Genomic DNA, 15,712 nt, shown 5'->3' with positions numbered 1-15,712 from the left:
AATATCAGGAGGTACTACACGACTTTTGTCACCTCAGTGTAGATGTGGAAACTCCTACCTACTTGGATCTGATGACGTCAGCAGTTTGGTCCCACAGAACTTCCCACAAATTTCCAAACCACTCCTACCTACTTCTTTAGGTTGTTGGGGGTAACGCTTGTCACGTTCGTAGTATATTCGGTAACGCCCCACGTGCACTCCGGTTATTCTGTGACGAGCACCTAGGGCAATTCTGTCGTGGCTGTATGGGTACTAGTTTGGAGAGCCCGGGTTTCCTGAGTTGCGGTTTGGTGAGCACCGCCAGTTCCTGTAACTGTAAGCTCTCGAAATAATAATGCGACTACCGTGCGGCGCGGCGGGTGAAATGTTGTGTGTCACAGGAAATGGGGATCTTTACATAGCACCAACATTTGTAAAAAAACCTCAGCTTTAAAGTGCTCTGCGCAGCTAGAAAACGTGTGTCTGTCGATGTGGAACCTTTATGTAATGTGCTGCTATTCAGTTATACAATGCTTGCCCAGGCAAGCGGTGCTCTGTCTGGGTGTACGCTCATTGCCCTAGCTACTCGTGGGACGTCCATGAAGCCTAAAGCAGTTTCTAATACTCCCAGCAGTTCGGGTGGTCCGTTGGGCAGTATTAACCCGCAAACCTGGAAGAGAGTCCTCCTGAGACGTCTGCCAACATCATAGGAAGCACTAAGAGTAAAAGTCCACATTCTGTGTCAGATTACGTATTTATTGTTGTTAAACATGTAAAAGATTCCTTTCAAGAACTGTCGTCTGTATGCATGCGTAAAGCTCTAGAGTGACTTGCAAGGCAACTTAAATCTGTCATGAGGCTGCGTAGCGGTACACTCCTGGTCGGGGCGATTGAAAGATTGTCAGGTAAACGAGCTATTGAATGCCAAGTCATTTGGAGATTATGCCACCAACAATGAGCTGCTCACTACGGTGAATAGCTGTAAGTGAGTGTAAACCTGTCGTGATGTCATGGATATCCATTCCAAAGAATTGAAACAGGAACAGGAAAGCGAAGATTTTTTGAAAAGATGGTGAGCTCGAGAAAACATGGGTTTCGAAAGACGTTGCAGCACGATTTATCCGCCTTAAAGTTAGGCCCTATAAATCTAATGCATCGCGGTTCTTTAAGTGCCAGCGTTTTGTTGACATCACAGTAGTTTGTAAATGTGGTAGTAGGAGATGTGGTCAACTGCTGGCGAACCAGGTAGTCAATGCATTGCTCCATCCATGCGTATCGATTGCTTCCAAAGTCGTCCGGTTTGGAGTAAAGAATGTCCTGTATTCGCAGAAGAGAAGGAAGACTATGAGATTATAGTTACGCTATGTATCTCCTACCACAAGGCAAAATCCACACACCGACCTGCGTTCGTGAAGACATTCACCTCAGCATTAAAGCAGCCTGTAACAAAGACTAGAGTTTGCACCCATACATTGACAGTTTACTAGAGCACGACAACCTGCAACTGTGAGCTTAGCCGCAAACCTACACCACTGATTACACAAACAAGTTTACCAACAACCGAAACAATGATGGGCAGCCGGTCGTACTGTCTGAAAGCTCGGTACACCATCGTGGCAGATGGTAAAGAGAATAAGAAAAATTCTTATGTTTAAGTAACCTTACCGTCGTTCCCTCATTTCAAATGAGGGTGTTTCCACTGGAAACACACCATCAAGGTGAAGCCACAGGGAGAAAGATAGAGAAAAACCTCAGCGTTAAGATGGCGTCCATACTAAGTGGCAAGTGAAGGGGTTTAGGATATATGTGGAGGAATTACGACTATGAGCTCAGAGAAGACTAATGTTTATCTGCCTCCAGGGGACACATTTTAAGCGATTTGACACCCCTGAGCTAGGAGGGTACCTTCTTCACAGAAAGAAAGAAATCAATGGACTGATTCCTATGGAGACAATGCTGTTTTCTTACCCAATGCATACCATTCGTCACCTCTCCGCCTAACCACCTAGCCTACAAGCAGTCATTAAATCAGTACACGTGCATCGTAGGTTGACAATATGTTCCTCTACGTGCCCCACATTAGGTTTTATACGAAGACGCTGTAGGCGAACTCATTACTCAGATCCCCCAACACTCTCTCCTATGACAAGATTTTAATGCACACAATGTGCTTTTGGACTCTGCAACCACCTGACTCAGGGTAGAGCAACTGAGAGCCTGCTAATGTCATCCAATAAATGTCTGTTGAGCGTGTAGTAGAGTACGTATTTTAGCACTGCGGCAGGGTCATTCACTGATATCGATCTCCTCAGTATGCTTTCCAGCTCTCGCTCAGAATGGGAAGTGGTCGAAGTTGATCTCAGGTTATCATTTCCCAACCTGAATTTGCCTGCCAGACAAAGCGGTTTCAGAACGAAAGCCGCCACGGTGGGTGCTCAGTGTGGCATGGTAGACGCTGTACAGCCATCTTGTGTTTGAAGACCATGACATATCTAGTATTGGTTGGAACGTATTACGAAAACGGTCCACCGGGCTGCTGAAGCACGGATTTCACAACCGTCAGGCTAGCTGAAAAGGCAGCTTGTCCCTCGGTGGAGCGACGAATGCCACTTCGTAATCAGGGGCAGGAGGGCAGTTCTGTGTAGGTTCAAGTGCCTGGTCAACTATAGAGAACGTCGTAGCTTTTCGGATGGGGACAAAGTGTCCCCGAATTTGTAGAGAGAACAAGGACAGCTCGTGGCTATAATTCGTGAACACCATAAATCGTTCCGTTAAATGTATAATCGTACGGGGACCATATGGATTTCTCGGAGAGTTGTAGTAATAGTAGCGTGTGGCTCAATGGCTGTATGCAAGTCTTTCAACTGGACACCAAACTGGCGACTTGCGCCTACACCAGTTAACCAACTGGGGAAAGGGAACCTACTGTTCGAGATGGCATCCCAACTGCCTGTCGTTCATGGCGCACCCTCACATCGTTGAGAAGTGATGACTAGATTAAACGTAAACTAAAAATTTCCGTGGTCTGGCCGGGATTCGATCCCACACCTCTCAGTTTTGGACACGCGCCTTACCACTAGGCCACTAGGTTCAGAGAGGTAGAAGTTGCCCGTTGGCTTCTGTAATGAGGACTGGAAGTCTCCAGAACGACCTGTGAGATATTGCGTAGACTGTGGCGGGATATTTAAACAGAGTTAGCTTCAACATTAGTCAGGATCCAGCTTTCCGACTCCACATACCGGCCACTAAGAGGGCAAGTTGGGACTTCAGTTCCACCAGAGATGAAGAATGCAAGTGCCCCTTTTCCACACAGCAGTTGAATTCTGCGTGATCTGCGCCTGTTAATACTTCTCCTGGTCTCGATACTATCCTTTACATGATGTTACGACATCTCACAGGGAAAAGCAAAGAAGTTTTTTCGCCTTTTTAATGTCGTTTTTACGTCAGGACACTTTATCATCTCTTGAAATGGAACAGTTTTATTTCTACTTTTAAAATCTGGGAAACACTGTACGTGCCCGAGTAGTCACAGTATTGTCGCCCTCACTAACTGTGTGGGGGAGGCCCTGATGGTTAACCGCCATCTTGTCTGGATCTTAGAATCCAGACAGTTCCTCAGTCGCTTTCAGCGTGGTTTCAGTAGACATTACTCTATCTTTAATAACTCGGCCGTCTTGGAAGCGGCTGTACAACTGGGTTTCCCCGCGCAGGCGTCACTTTATAGGAATTTTTATTGACATAGAGAGCGCATTGATGTTACTTGGAGGCAAATATCCTAGGCAGCACCCTGAATGAGGCTTTAGAGGACATCTATCCATCTTCGTAAGGTTGTTTTTGTCGCCACGCTATTTAAATATCAAGAAGATGACGTTCTCTCTGACCGCTCTGAACAAAAGAACGTTGTCCTCAAAGTAGTGTTTGAAGTGTGACTGTCTTCGCCATAGCCATCAACAGTATAACATTGGCATTGGAAAGTCCTGTTCAGTGTTCTTTGTTTGTGGACGACTTCTTCGTCTTTGTTCCTCCTTTAGAGTCGCAACAATTAAAAGCCTGCTGCAGCTATTGGAAGGTTGGAGGTATGGTAGGAAGAGAGAGGCTTTAATTTCTCATTCGAGATGTTTGCCTTTGTCGTTTTTAACCATTCACACTCTCTTGTTACTTGCCTGAAGGGTGAGGCACACGGTCCTTAATTTTAAAGATGCCGTGAGGTTTGTGGACCTCACATTTAATTTTAAACTTACCTGGTTGCCACACCTTAGGGACCTGAAAACATGGTCCCTAAAAGCATAAATGTTTTAAAATGTCTTCGCAGTTTTTTACGGGGCCAGATCGAGCCAGTATGCTCGTTTTACAGTGCCTTCGTGCAATCTCGGCTTGATTACGGGTGTATTGTGTATGGGTACGCGAGGAATCAACTTGGCTACCAATGCCTGTAGAACCAGCCCATACCAAGGCTCTGCGCTGCGCGCAGTGAGCCGCTGCCTAACACCAGACGGCTATTCTGCATGGTGCGACAGCCCTGTGAAACAATAATCACGTCACAGACAGCTGCGTAATACACCGTCGCTCTCCCAACAATGGAAATACTTTTCAGTAATCGACAGTGAGCAGCGAGAAACTTTGGGATTCACGAAAAGGATAGACTTTTAAAGATGAATGTGGCTGATTTTAAAGCTTTACACCAATGTTGGAGTAGATCTAACCTCTGCTTGTAAAGAGACCTAGAATTATTTGGACTTTCAAGAAAGATTGTACTCTATATTTTACTTTCCAAATTTTCTTTGTAACAGTTTAGATTGGCATTACGAATGTAAACTAGTGTATATTGATGGTTAAATGAAAGGTTAAGTAGCTGGCTGTGAAGTAGTGTTGCACGACCGTGTCTTCAAGTTTCTCCGTCCCTGAAAAAACGCTGTGTTTACCGCACATTTCCATGCGATCTACAAGCAGTGGAGCGTATTAGGCGTCTTTCGAGCAAAAAGTTCCTCGCGTGTTGCTATTGCCTTAGTGATCAGGACACTCGGCTCCGTCTTCAGCAAAAAGGGATGCATGTAGCATTCTGCTGGATACCATGGTACGCGGGAATTTGTGGGAATGAGCAAGCAGACCATGCAGCCACGGAGGCCTACAGGGAACACGAAGAGACACGATGTGTCATTTCCCCGCAAGGCTGTGATTTCAGTGATCTGTCAGAGAGCTATGCAGCTGTGGCGAGAGGAGTGGCTGGCAGCGAGGGACAGTAAACCGCTAGCGGTGAAGCCCACTATCCGGTCGTGACGTACCCCATACTGATCACCCCAGAGGGGTTACGTGTCCTCTTGTAGGACACTGTCCCCTCATCCTGGCGTGCAGACTCTCCCCCTCCCACGTACCCCCGGCAGTGATGTCTTTCGCGTGCGAATTATATAAACAACATTTTAACAGAGTGAAAGATATATATTGCAATGAGAGGCCAGAAGCAAATTTAGGTGAGGATCTGCCCTCTATTTTTGCTGATGATGGGACGAGCGTGTTAACGACTTAAAAATTTTGTGTATTGTCTGGGCTCCAGTCTAGGCTTATAGACTAGAAATTTTGGTATGTTCCACCGATTAGCCAGCTATGAGTATCTGCTATACTATTATAATTCTTTTCTCTGCCTTTCCCACATTTGTTACATGTTGTGTGTTTGCGTGTTTTTGTGTGAGGACATTTTTGTTTTTATTAACTGTAGCTGAAGTATTATTTTTTATGGCATTTTTCCACTCGTTTCTCATAAAATTTTAGTATGCGTGCTAAAGAGCTTGCTATCATGCGCACTAAACACATCATTATAATCATCATGATCATCATCATCCTGATTTGACTGCGCTGAATTGCTGACCATTTTCATGTTCATTCATTAGCACGACATGCCAACTTGAAGTTCGTTGCATGTCGCCTTCAAAGAGTTACAGTTTTTATGCTCAGCAGTATGTGTGTTAGCCGGCCAGGGTGGCCGAGCGGTTCTAGGCGATATAGTCTGGTACCGCGCGACCGCTACGGTCGCAGGTTCGAATTCTGCCTCGGGCATGGATGTGTGTGATGTCCTTAGGTTAGTTAGGTTTAAGTAGTTCTAAGTTCTAGGGAACTGATGACCTCAGGAGTTAAGTCCCATAGTGCTCAGAGCCATTTGAACCATTTTTAGTATATGTGTTATATGGTGATTCGCTTTGTCCTTGAGCGTAGAACAGTAATGAAAAGACTGAAAGTGCATGCTGCTCAGTTGACGCTGAAGAAATTTTAGATGACCTTATCAATGATGATAATATTACAATTGTGGATGTTCATAGGCTGATGAAAGGATTTTTTTGGTCCGTACAAAAATGGAACGAACGTTATATAAATATACTTAAGCGAACCCGCTAACAACAGACTGAACGATGTACGCAAAGATCAGAGCAGCCATGTTCTCCTGAATGTGAAGCAGTGGTGTACTGATAATCACTAGCACAGGCGAAGATCACAACGATTTGTGGTAAAATGTGTATCCAAATACTGTCCATTTCTACGCCACATATCAGAAACGTTGGCGTCATGATATATTGTAATACGTGATTCAGACGTGAATATCGTCTGAGAGACATTAAGCCTGTTCCCAATGTTGATGGACTCCAGCCAATCGCTCCCGTGATAGTTTGATGGTATCGATGAAATATTGATACTTCATACTACCTACATCGCCTTTCTCTGGCACGTAATTTGGAATAGTTTAGGTTGACATAGATGATATTGTATCATTAAATGTATACTTCCTGTACGCAAAACTTTACTTGCCAGTGGTATATTTTTCCAATTTGGAAAAAGCTGTAGTCACTTTCCAATCATCACAATTTTGTAAACTAGCTTGCAAATTAGCTTACTGTCTTCGTTTAAGAAATTGGAGTGCCTGGCTGATTGACTAGATAGCATGAGCTACGTGAATCGCTGTTCTGTAACTTTAATATAGTGTGTGCTTTTTCCTTCGGAGGCCTGTTGCTGTAGTCTTTCTATAGGCTCTAGTTACCGATTGAGCCATCTCAGTATATGTTGTGGGTATAGACTCGTGTTCCGACATTACCGTTTTGTACATAACAGTTATGTTCTATGTCAGAATGGTATGCCACACGTAACACCAGTATAGAAGATACAAAGTAGAGTATATAGCGACGTGCAACGTTGTCAATCGTGCTGACTACCAAGTCAACACGAGGTGAATGCTGCTGTTCTTACAAACATACTTCCAATACGAATGTGTGTGGAGAATAACTTCAAGCAGCATCCGGAACATGTTCTGATACTAAGGTCTGTTGTTTAGGAGGTCAAATGGCAAATTTCTGCCTTTTGTTTGCTCTTAAAGAAACTGGTTCACGCTGTTAATGGAGCATTATTTTGCACAATTATCATTCTCTATTCCGTCGGCATAGCCATCAAAGATGTCATCTCTATAAATCTTGGCAGTTCCATATGAAAAGCCATATACGATGGTGTGTTCATGCAAACACATTGTCTCACCCAAAGGGAACTCATTCCAAACTTTAACAACTCTACAGAAATTTCATGTGGAAGATATTTATTATACACGTAAAACATGAAAAAAATCCGCATTTCTTTCCTACACGTATTTCATTCCCCCCCCCCCCCCCCCCCCTTCACCTCCCCTTGAACTATGGACCTTACCGTGAGTTTGTGATGCTTGCACGAAGTGACACTTGTACGGAGAGGGAATGTGTTGGTATGTGTACGGAGCCCAGGACACTGTAGGTAGTGGACAGAGTGTCCCAGAAGTAGGATACAGCGGCGTGTCCGCCGCTACCTGTCACGTATTCTGTGGAAGGCCAAAGCACATTTCTTGCACATATTCCTCGACTCGCACCAGTTCGTAGTGTGCGTGGTTTTCTCTCAGAGTGTAGTTCCGCAGTTGACCTCTGATTAGCAAGTAGTGTTCCGTGTTCTAGTGCTGAGATAATGGAGTTCACCGAGACTTCCAACGGGAAGCCTTTACTGATTTACAACAGGCATCAGTATATAGTCGATTAGGCAAACAAAAAAGAAGTGAGCAAGTGGCGTTGTGTAAACTTTAAAGAGAATAAATGCAAAGGAAGACTAAAAAAAAATCTGTTCTAGAGATAGGTAGCTCTCTATGTATTCCAAATGAAGCAGCAAATGAAGTGCACAAGCCTGACACTATGGCCGAGCGGTTCTAGGCGCTTCAGCCCGGAACTGCGCTGCTGTTACGGTCGCAGGTTCGAATCCTGCCTTGGGCATGGATGTGTGTGATGTCCTTAGGTTAGTTAGGTGGTCCTGGTGGAAGGTGTGTTGTGCGTCTGTGAAGGGTGTGGGCGGGGGTTAGGAAAATCGTAGAGGAAGGCTAAGAGATTAATACAGTAAGCAGATTCAGAAGGGTGTAAGCTGCGGTAGTTATTCGGGGATAAAGAAGCTTGCGCAGGATAGAGTAGCATGGAGGGCTGCATCAAACCAGTCTTCGGAGTGAAGACCACAACAGCGACACGAATTTCAGAGTGACAGTGTCATCATCTGACATTACTAGTTTCTCTTGAGACTGTACATCGTGACCTGATAAACATTTGTACCGGAGGAGCGTTATGTTGATAAATAAAACGGAGGCTTGCAGATTTCATATGTTACCTGTGCCAGACAACAGCACAGTAAATTTCAGATTTAACGATATCGTACGTCATTGCTAGATACTGAAACTCTTTAGGAATGTAGGTTGTGGAGGATAATGTGTATATTTGTAAACACAAACACCTTTTGTGGCGATAGTCAAGAGTTCGAAGTTCGGAGGTCAACATCCATCGAAGAAAAGGTCATCAGACCCCAGTGGAGCGTATAGTTCTAATATATGTCAGTTTTCAGGGATCGTGATTACCCTACCATCTTCTGAGCTACTTTACTTGAGTAAATGTGGTCATCTCACGCGTTAAGCCATATAGACAAGAATTACAGAGTACCTGCCAACGGCCGTGCCGCAGTGGTAACACGGTCACCGAAGTTAAGCGCTGTCGGCCTGGGCTAGCACTTGGATGGGTGACCATCCGATCTGCCGAGCGCCGCTGGCAAGCGGGGTGCACTCAGCCCTTGTGAGGCAAACTGAGGAGCTACTTGACTGAGAAGTAGCGGGGTCTCGTAAACTAACCCACGGCCGGGAGAGCGGTGTGCTGACCACATCCCCCTCCATATCCGCATCCAGTGACGCATGTGGTCTGAGGATGACACGGCGGCGGGTCGTTACCGTTGGTCCTGCCAAGGCCTCTTCGGGCAGAGAGAGTACCACAGTAACTGAAGACCTTGATCCATTTTACGACTACAGCTGCATAAATGCCATTTATAGAGTTTTTCATACACGACTGTCTTCTCCGAGAGACATCCACACTGCTTCAAAATTTCTGACTATGTCCTGTGTCCTCCTTCAATCAGGTTTCTTCACAGTCTCTTCTTGTCTCTTATAATACAGTAAAGATCCTCTTTTTTTCCATCTGCCATCTATTTGCCTGGCTACAAGACCCACCCACCTAAATTTCATTTTCATTAAAGTCATAATTACAATGAAACGACAAAATTTATGGTGCAGCCATATGCAGATGTACAGATGGCGGTGCATCGCGTACGCAAGGTATAAAAGGCCAGTGCGTTGGCGAAGCTGTCAATGTAGTCAGATGATTCATGTGAAAAGGTTTCCGATGTGATTATGGCCGCACAACGGTTTATTAACAGACTTTCTACCGTACGTCAAAACGAGGAATACACGCAGTTGTGCGCTTTGCGTTTCAATCACACTCTTCTGTTTATTTTCCTTCTTCTCTCTATCCAATTGTTATCGTCATATGTCATTAATGCAAAATTCTCATCAGGTGCATCGGCGCACTTGATTTGTGCTAGTTTTTTTTTCGATATGTTGATTATGCAGTATTTCAGTATTGTTGTAAGAGAAATGTAGGTCTACTGGCAAACTTTAGTTGTTGAAGCTGATGTGCACCGGGTATGAAATAGTAGAATGTCATTAGCAAAACGAAGATGGTACAGATATATTCCATTTACACGGATATCTTTTTACATTTTACAGCTTAGGGATCTGAATACCACCACTTGTGGTGTTAAGAATAATATTGATAATATGTAACTTCCTTGCCTGATTCGTTTTCGCATCTTGTATTACTACTATGCTAGGAAAACTAATGAAAGCTGTAGTACTAATATGTGTACACATATTATTCAGATTACTAACAAGTCCCTGTGATTTGTCACTATATTGCGGTATATTCTACTATGAACTAAATTTTTAATTATATTAATTGTGTTATTATTTCTAACCCAAGAATTCTGTTAAAAAGTGTGTATTGTACTGTTTAATGCTAGCTACTTCCGATTTAGGCTACCCTGCACAACTGCCTACATTTGTAGGTAGTTTAATTTTTTAACAACAACTGCTGTGCTTTATGTCGTAGAGAAGAAGTAAATAGACATCTTATAGTCGTGATATTTCGTATTTTTACTTTAGGTTAGGCTATGCTAGATATAATAACTCTTTTAAAAAAGAAAACGATAAATTTGTCACACAAAATAAAACATTTTAAGCTGGTTTCAGTGTTGTTGAAAACCAACTTTTAAGTCAGAAGGAACATCGCCATACGACCTGAATCAGAGGCGGCATATTCGAATGCAGAGCCAAGCTCGGTTAACTGCTGTTGAATATATTATCTGTGAAGTCTGAAGTAAGCGCTTTTGTTCTGACAACGCCTTCAGAGTCCCAAATGATTTTGTGTAAGTGAACTGAACTCAGATATCACCGTCTAAGCGTAATTAATTCCTGCAAGTTGAATAACTAGCATACATCAGCTTTGTCTGCCTTGGAAAGTAACGATGTAGATTCAGAAGCATTTAAATTCAAGACTGTTCTCCGTCAGGTTTGGTGCGTGTCAACAGGAGTATCGCAACGATTTATAGTGGCGCTGTGATGTTAAAAGCTATGTTGTGTAATTCGTTGGGCAATGCTACTAGCGATGACGATTTCGATAACATTTATCGCAGCCGTAAATTCGCTCGCTAACAGAAGCTCGTTTCGCCACGATACTTTTATTAGGATCGGGCAGCAGATGGAATCACTGAATCAAACTGAAACGACCCGAGAGGAGTTTAACTGCGGTTTTATAGAGAGCCTCCTGCGGTGGTGGTCCTACCGCTGCGTCTTGGCCAGCAGTCTTACAGGCTCAGGGATCGAACCCCGCAGCTGACCCCGTAGAGAGGACTTCCAGTCGTAGCACCCAGCGACAATCATTAAATGAGGAACATGGGTCTAGCCCCGATATATGAAAACGTAATGATATCTTTGAAGAATAGGCCTGTAAAATTTTACGTTCTTTTAGTGGCGAGACAAGAAAGTGCAACCGGTCATAATCCGTGCTTCCGACTGGAAATGGGGGTTTGCTCCGAAACTTGATACAACTATACAAATTCTCCTTTCGAAGTGTTGACTTATTGCAGCTTTCCCTTTTACCTTATTATTACATGTTTAAACAGTTACAGTGTTCATTAGCAGTTATGGATGGATTACATTTCATTCTAACTATTGTCTTGGTAAAGCAGTGGAATAAAGAGTGGGACCGGAGACTGAGTTGGTGGGTTGATATGTGGGGATGCGTTGTTTGGGAGAATGGGTGACAGGACACATGAAAACTGGAGTACGTGTAACTAGAGTAACTAGTACGCGTAACTTCAATAACATAGAGGGAAGACAAAGGTAAGGAGGAAATCCTGGTATGAGAAAGGATAGGCAGGGATAGATTATATGTTATAATGATAGTTGTCAGCACGCATTTCATTGTGTGGGAGGGAGAGGATTCTGAAATAGCTCTGAGAGAGGATACTGGAGGCGTATTATGTGTGAGGGTGCTGGGATGTGTTGGTATCGGATTGTGTTGGTAGGATTGATGACTACGAGAGAGATGTTGGGGTTGCTGGTGTCATATCGGCCGCGTTTATAAAATAACCTGCTATAACCAATGTAGGTTAGAAGGGACGGTAATTTGATAATGGATTAAAATGTGGCAAGGTAAGGGTAAGCGGTTGTTGTTGTTGTTGTTGTTGTTGTGGTCTTCAGTCCAGAGACTGGTTTGATACAGCTCTCCATGCTACTCTATCCTGTGCAAGCTTCTTCATCTCCCAGTACCTATTGCAACCTACATACTTCTGAATCTGTTTAGTGTATTCATCTCTTGGTCTCCCTCAACGATTTTTACCCTCCACGCTGCCTTCCAATACTAAATTGGTGATCCCTTTATTTATTTATTTAACCTGGCAAGATTAGGGCCATCAGGCCCTCTCTTACATCTAACCAGGCATTCTACTTATTTTACATTATGCCTCAGAATACGCCCTACCAACCGATCCCTTCTTCTAGTCAAGTTGTGCCACAAATTTCTCTTCTCCTCAATTCTGTTCACTACCTCCTCATTAGTTATGTTATTTACCCATTTAATCTTCAGCATTCTTCTCTAGCACCACATTTCAAAAGCTTCTATTCTCTTCTTGTCTAAACTATTTATCGTCGACGTTTCACTTCCATACATGGCTACACTCCAAGAAACGACTTCCTGACACTTAAATCTATACTCGATGTTAACAAATTTCTCTTCTTCAGAAACTATTTGCTTGTCATTGCCAGTCTACATTTGATATCCTCTCTATTTCGACCATCATCAGTCATTTTGCTCCCCAAATGGCAAAACTCCTTTACTACTTTAAGTGTCTCATTTCCTAATCTAATTCCCTCAGCATCACCCGACTTAATTCGACTACATTCCATGATCCTCGTTTTGCTTTTGTTGATGTTCATCTTATAATCTCCTTTCAAGACACTGACCATTCCGTTAAGCTGCTCTTCCAATTTCTTTGCTGTCTCTGACAGAATTACAATTCGATTAATATGGCGAAACGCATTGGATTACACTGGTATGGAAGAAGATGGACCGGACCAAGCCTTTGTAGGATTGAATGATATAGGAGAGGTGTTGTACTCATCTTCGGCCAATTACTCGTTTTAGTGTTTCCGTTGGATGATTAATAGATGTGGTTTTGGTGCTCACGTAGGATCAAGCGTTCTGTACGTAAATTGTTCAGGGTGGTCAGAAAAAATCTGAAAAGCTTGTATGGGTGTTGCGGGGTATGTTGTGCTGAGAAGTAACTGTTAAGAAAAAACTCGATACGTCGCGTAGTTTTCGAGTTAATTAGCATTGAATGTAGTCAGTCAGAGTGTTGGGTTCTCAAAGTCAAGCGGCCTGCCAGCTACAATTGGTGGCAGTTGTTCTTCTAGTATATACAGTCCTTTATTGACAACAGCAGCACACAGTTCTATACAACGGCCGTGAGCTGAGCACCGGAATTACCCAAGCATTAGACAGCAGTAACTGAAGAATACAAGTCCAGGTGGAGTCCGATCACATTCCATGTTCAAATGGTTCAAATGGCTCTGAGCACTATGAGACTTAACATCTGAGGTCATTAGTCACCTAGAACTTAGAACTACTTAAACCTAACTAACCTAAGGACATCACACACATCCATGCCTGAGGCAGGATTCAAACCTGCGACCGTAGCAGTCGCGCGGTCCCGGACTGAAGCGCCTAGAACCGCTCGGCCACCTAGGCCGGCTACATGCTTTGTCATTCTATAATGACACACCTGTAATTTGATACTTTATCTAGTATGGTTGATATAAGAGAGGACGAGGCCTGCCGCTGGGAAGACACGTTCGGCGGTGGCGCTGCCATGTCGAGGGCGGCGCTGAATGTGAACGAGGCGGTCACGATGGCGACGTCTGCGGGCGCACTGCCACAGATCTCAAAGCACACATGATAGCGCACGAGACTGCTCAGCCTCTAGCACGGGTTCGATCCTTATAAGCTTCCGATGTTCAATTTTTGTATCGTGCTCTTCTTCGGCTGTAGGAAACCAAACGTAGAACACATCTGGCGTCACCGTCTCTGGTAGGTCTCTTGAATTTGTGCTCGCAACGGCTTGACTGCCTAAGTTCTGTACTACTTAACTCGGAAACGGCTCAACGTATAGATTTTTTCTTAACAATTATTTCTCAGTACAACCTAACCTGTAACACTTACAAGATTTTTAGGTTGTTTATGACGACCCTTTCTATTGATAGATAGGTCTTGGGTATGGAAGCAGTGGAATTCGTACTGATCATTCCGAGAGATTTGGGAGGTTGTTTCTGGAGAAGCTACTGTTGGCACCAGCAGGTAAATCTGGTTAAGATCGAGCTTAATCGTCGTTGAGATATCTATGGTTAAGTAGGTTTAGGAAAGCAGTACGATCGGCGTACTGGAGGAGGTGAATAAGAAGAGATATTTTACGCATGTATTCAGGATGGAGACCTCAGAGCACACCTGAAGTCGGATTTTGTGTTGTTATCGCGACAAATGAAGGACGATTATGTAGCAAAGGTTAATTAAGGTGCACGTAGTTAACTGCACGGGCAGTGTAAGCTACAGCTGTTGGCAGCAGTGGGGACCTGTTCTAAGCGTTGGAGTACATTACACACGTTTGTGCACTTCATCTCTCTTCATGTAGGGCCAGCCGTCTTTTATCCGACAGCGCGAGTTCTTAGAGACGTTATGTTTGTTAGTGGTATATGTCCGTATCACAAAAATGTGAAATGCTGTTATAGTTGCGAATCCCAATAGAAGCCAGTAGCAGGGAGTGAAACTACAACGGATTAAAACTTCCGGACCGGCACACAGTTTTAATCTGTCAAGAAATTTCATATCAGCGCACACTCCGCTGAAGAGTGAAAATTTGATTCTACAATGGACTGTCTCATAAGTCATTAAGACTTTCATTTTTTAGTTTAGTGACGTGGTATATTATATATTTTATTTACACTTCGAGACTATTATAAGATGATTTCTTTCGAAGTTATGTTAAATTCTTATGTTCTTCAAATAACTCTTAATCAAGGATAAATGTTCATGAAGCACTGTTGATATGGTAATTAGCTACGTTATATTTTTCGAGAAATTATCGATACATTCGCATTGGAATACAAATAACATATGGACTCGTGCTGTTCTGTAGATAAAAAACTATTTCATTTAATAAATAGCTATGTGAGGCTCAAATTTTTCAATTGACAGCGTTATGAAACTCAAGAAATAAGGATATACTGGGTTACATTGGCCCATGTTTTTCCCTGTATGACGTGTTAAAAGAACGGTTGTTATCTGCTTGAACTATTTTTATGGTTTAATTCTGATTGTCACAAAAAAGAATATGTCACTGTGCTTGGTCGTGTCATTTATTCTAGTATTAAGCAATTGTGTGTGATGTAGGGCTTTGTACAGTTCTAAAGAGATTTTCTTAATCTGACATGATTGTACTCTTAGGTTATAGACATTTGCGATGTTTTCCCATCACTTGGTAAAGTTTTCTGCAATATTCTTATTTTTTTGCTGTGGATAATAGATACGAGAACAGAAAGTGGAGCTTCAGATTTCCGTGTAGTCAATACAAATAAAACTTATTAGGATTTTGTTGTTGGTCTATTAGCAAATATTTTACACATTGCCTTTGGAACTCAAACGTGGTTCTGTCAGCATCTATGTACATGTGTGATAAACCTTATTTAATGTTTATTGTGCAGCATTTGTTACTTTTTAGAGGCCTTTGTCTTTAACTATTCTAATAACTGACCTTTTTTTTAGAT

This window comes from Schistocerca serialis, chromosome 1 (assembly GCF_023864345.2).
Source record: "Schistocerca serialis cubense isolate TAMUIC-IGC-003099 chromosome 1, iqSchSeri2.2, whole genome shotgun sequence".
Taxonomy (NCBI): domain Eukaryota; kingdom Metazoa; phylum Arthropoda; class Insecta; order Orthoptera; family Acrididae; genus Schistocerca; species Schistocerca serialis.
Note: the sequence above shows the minus strand (reverse complement) of the source record.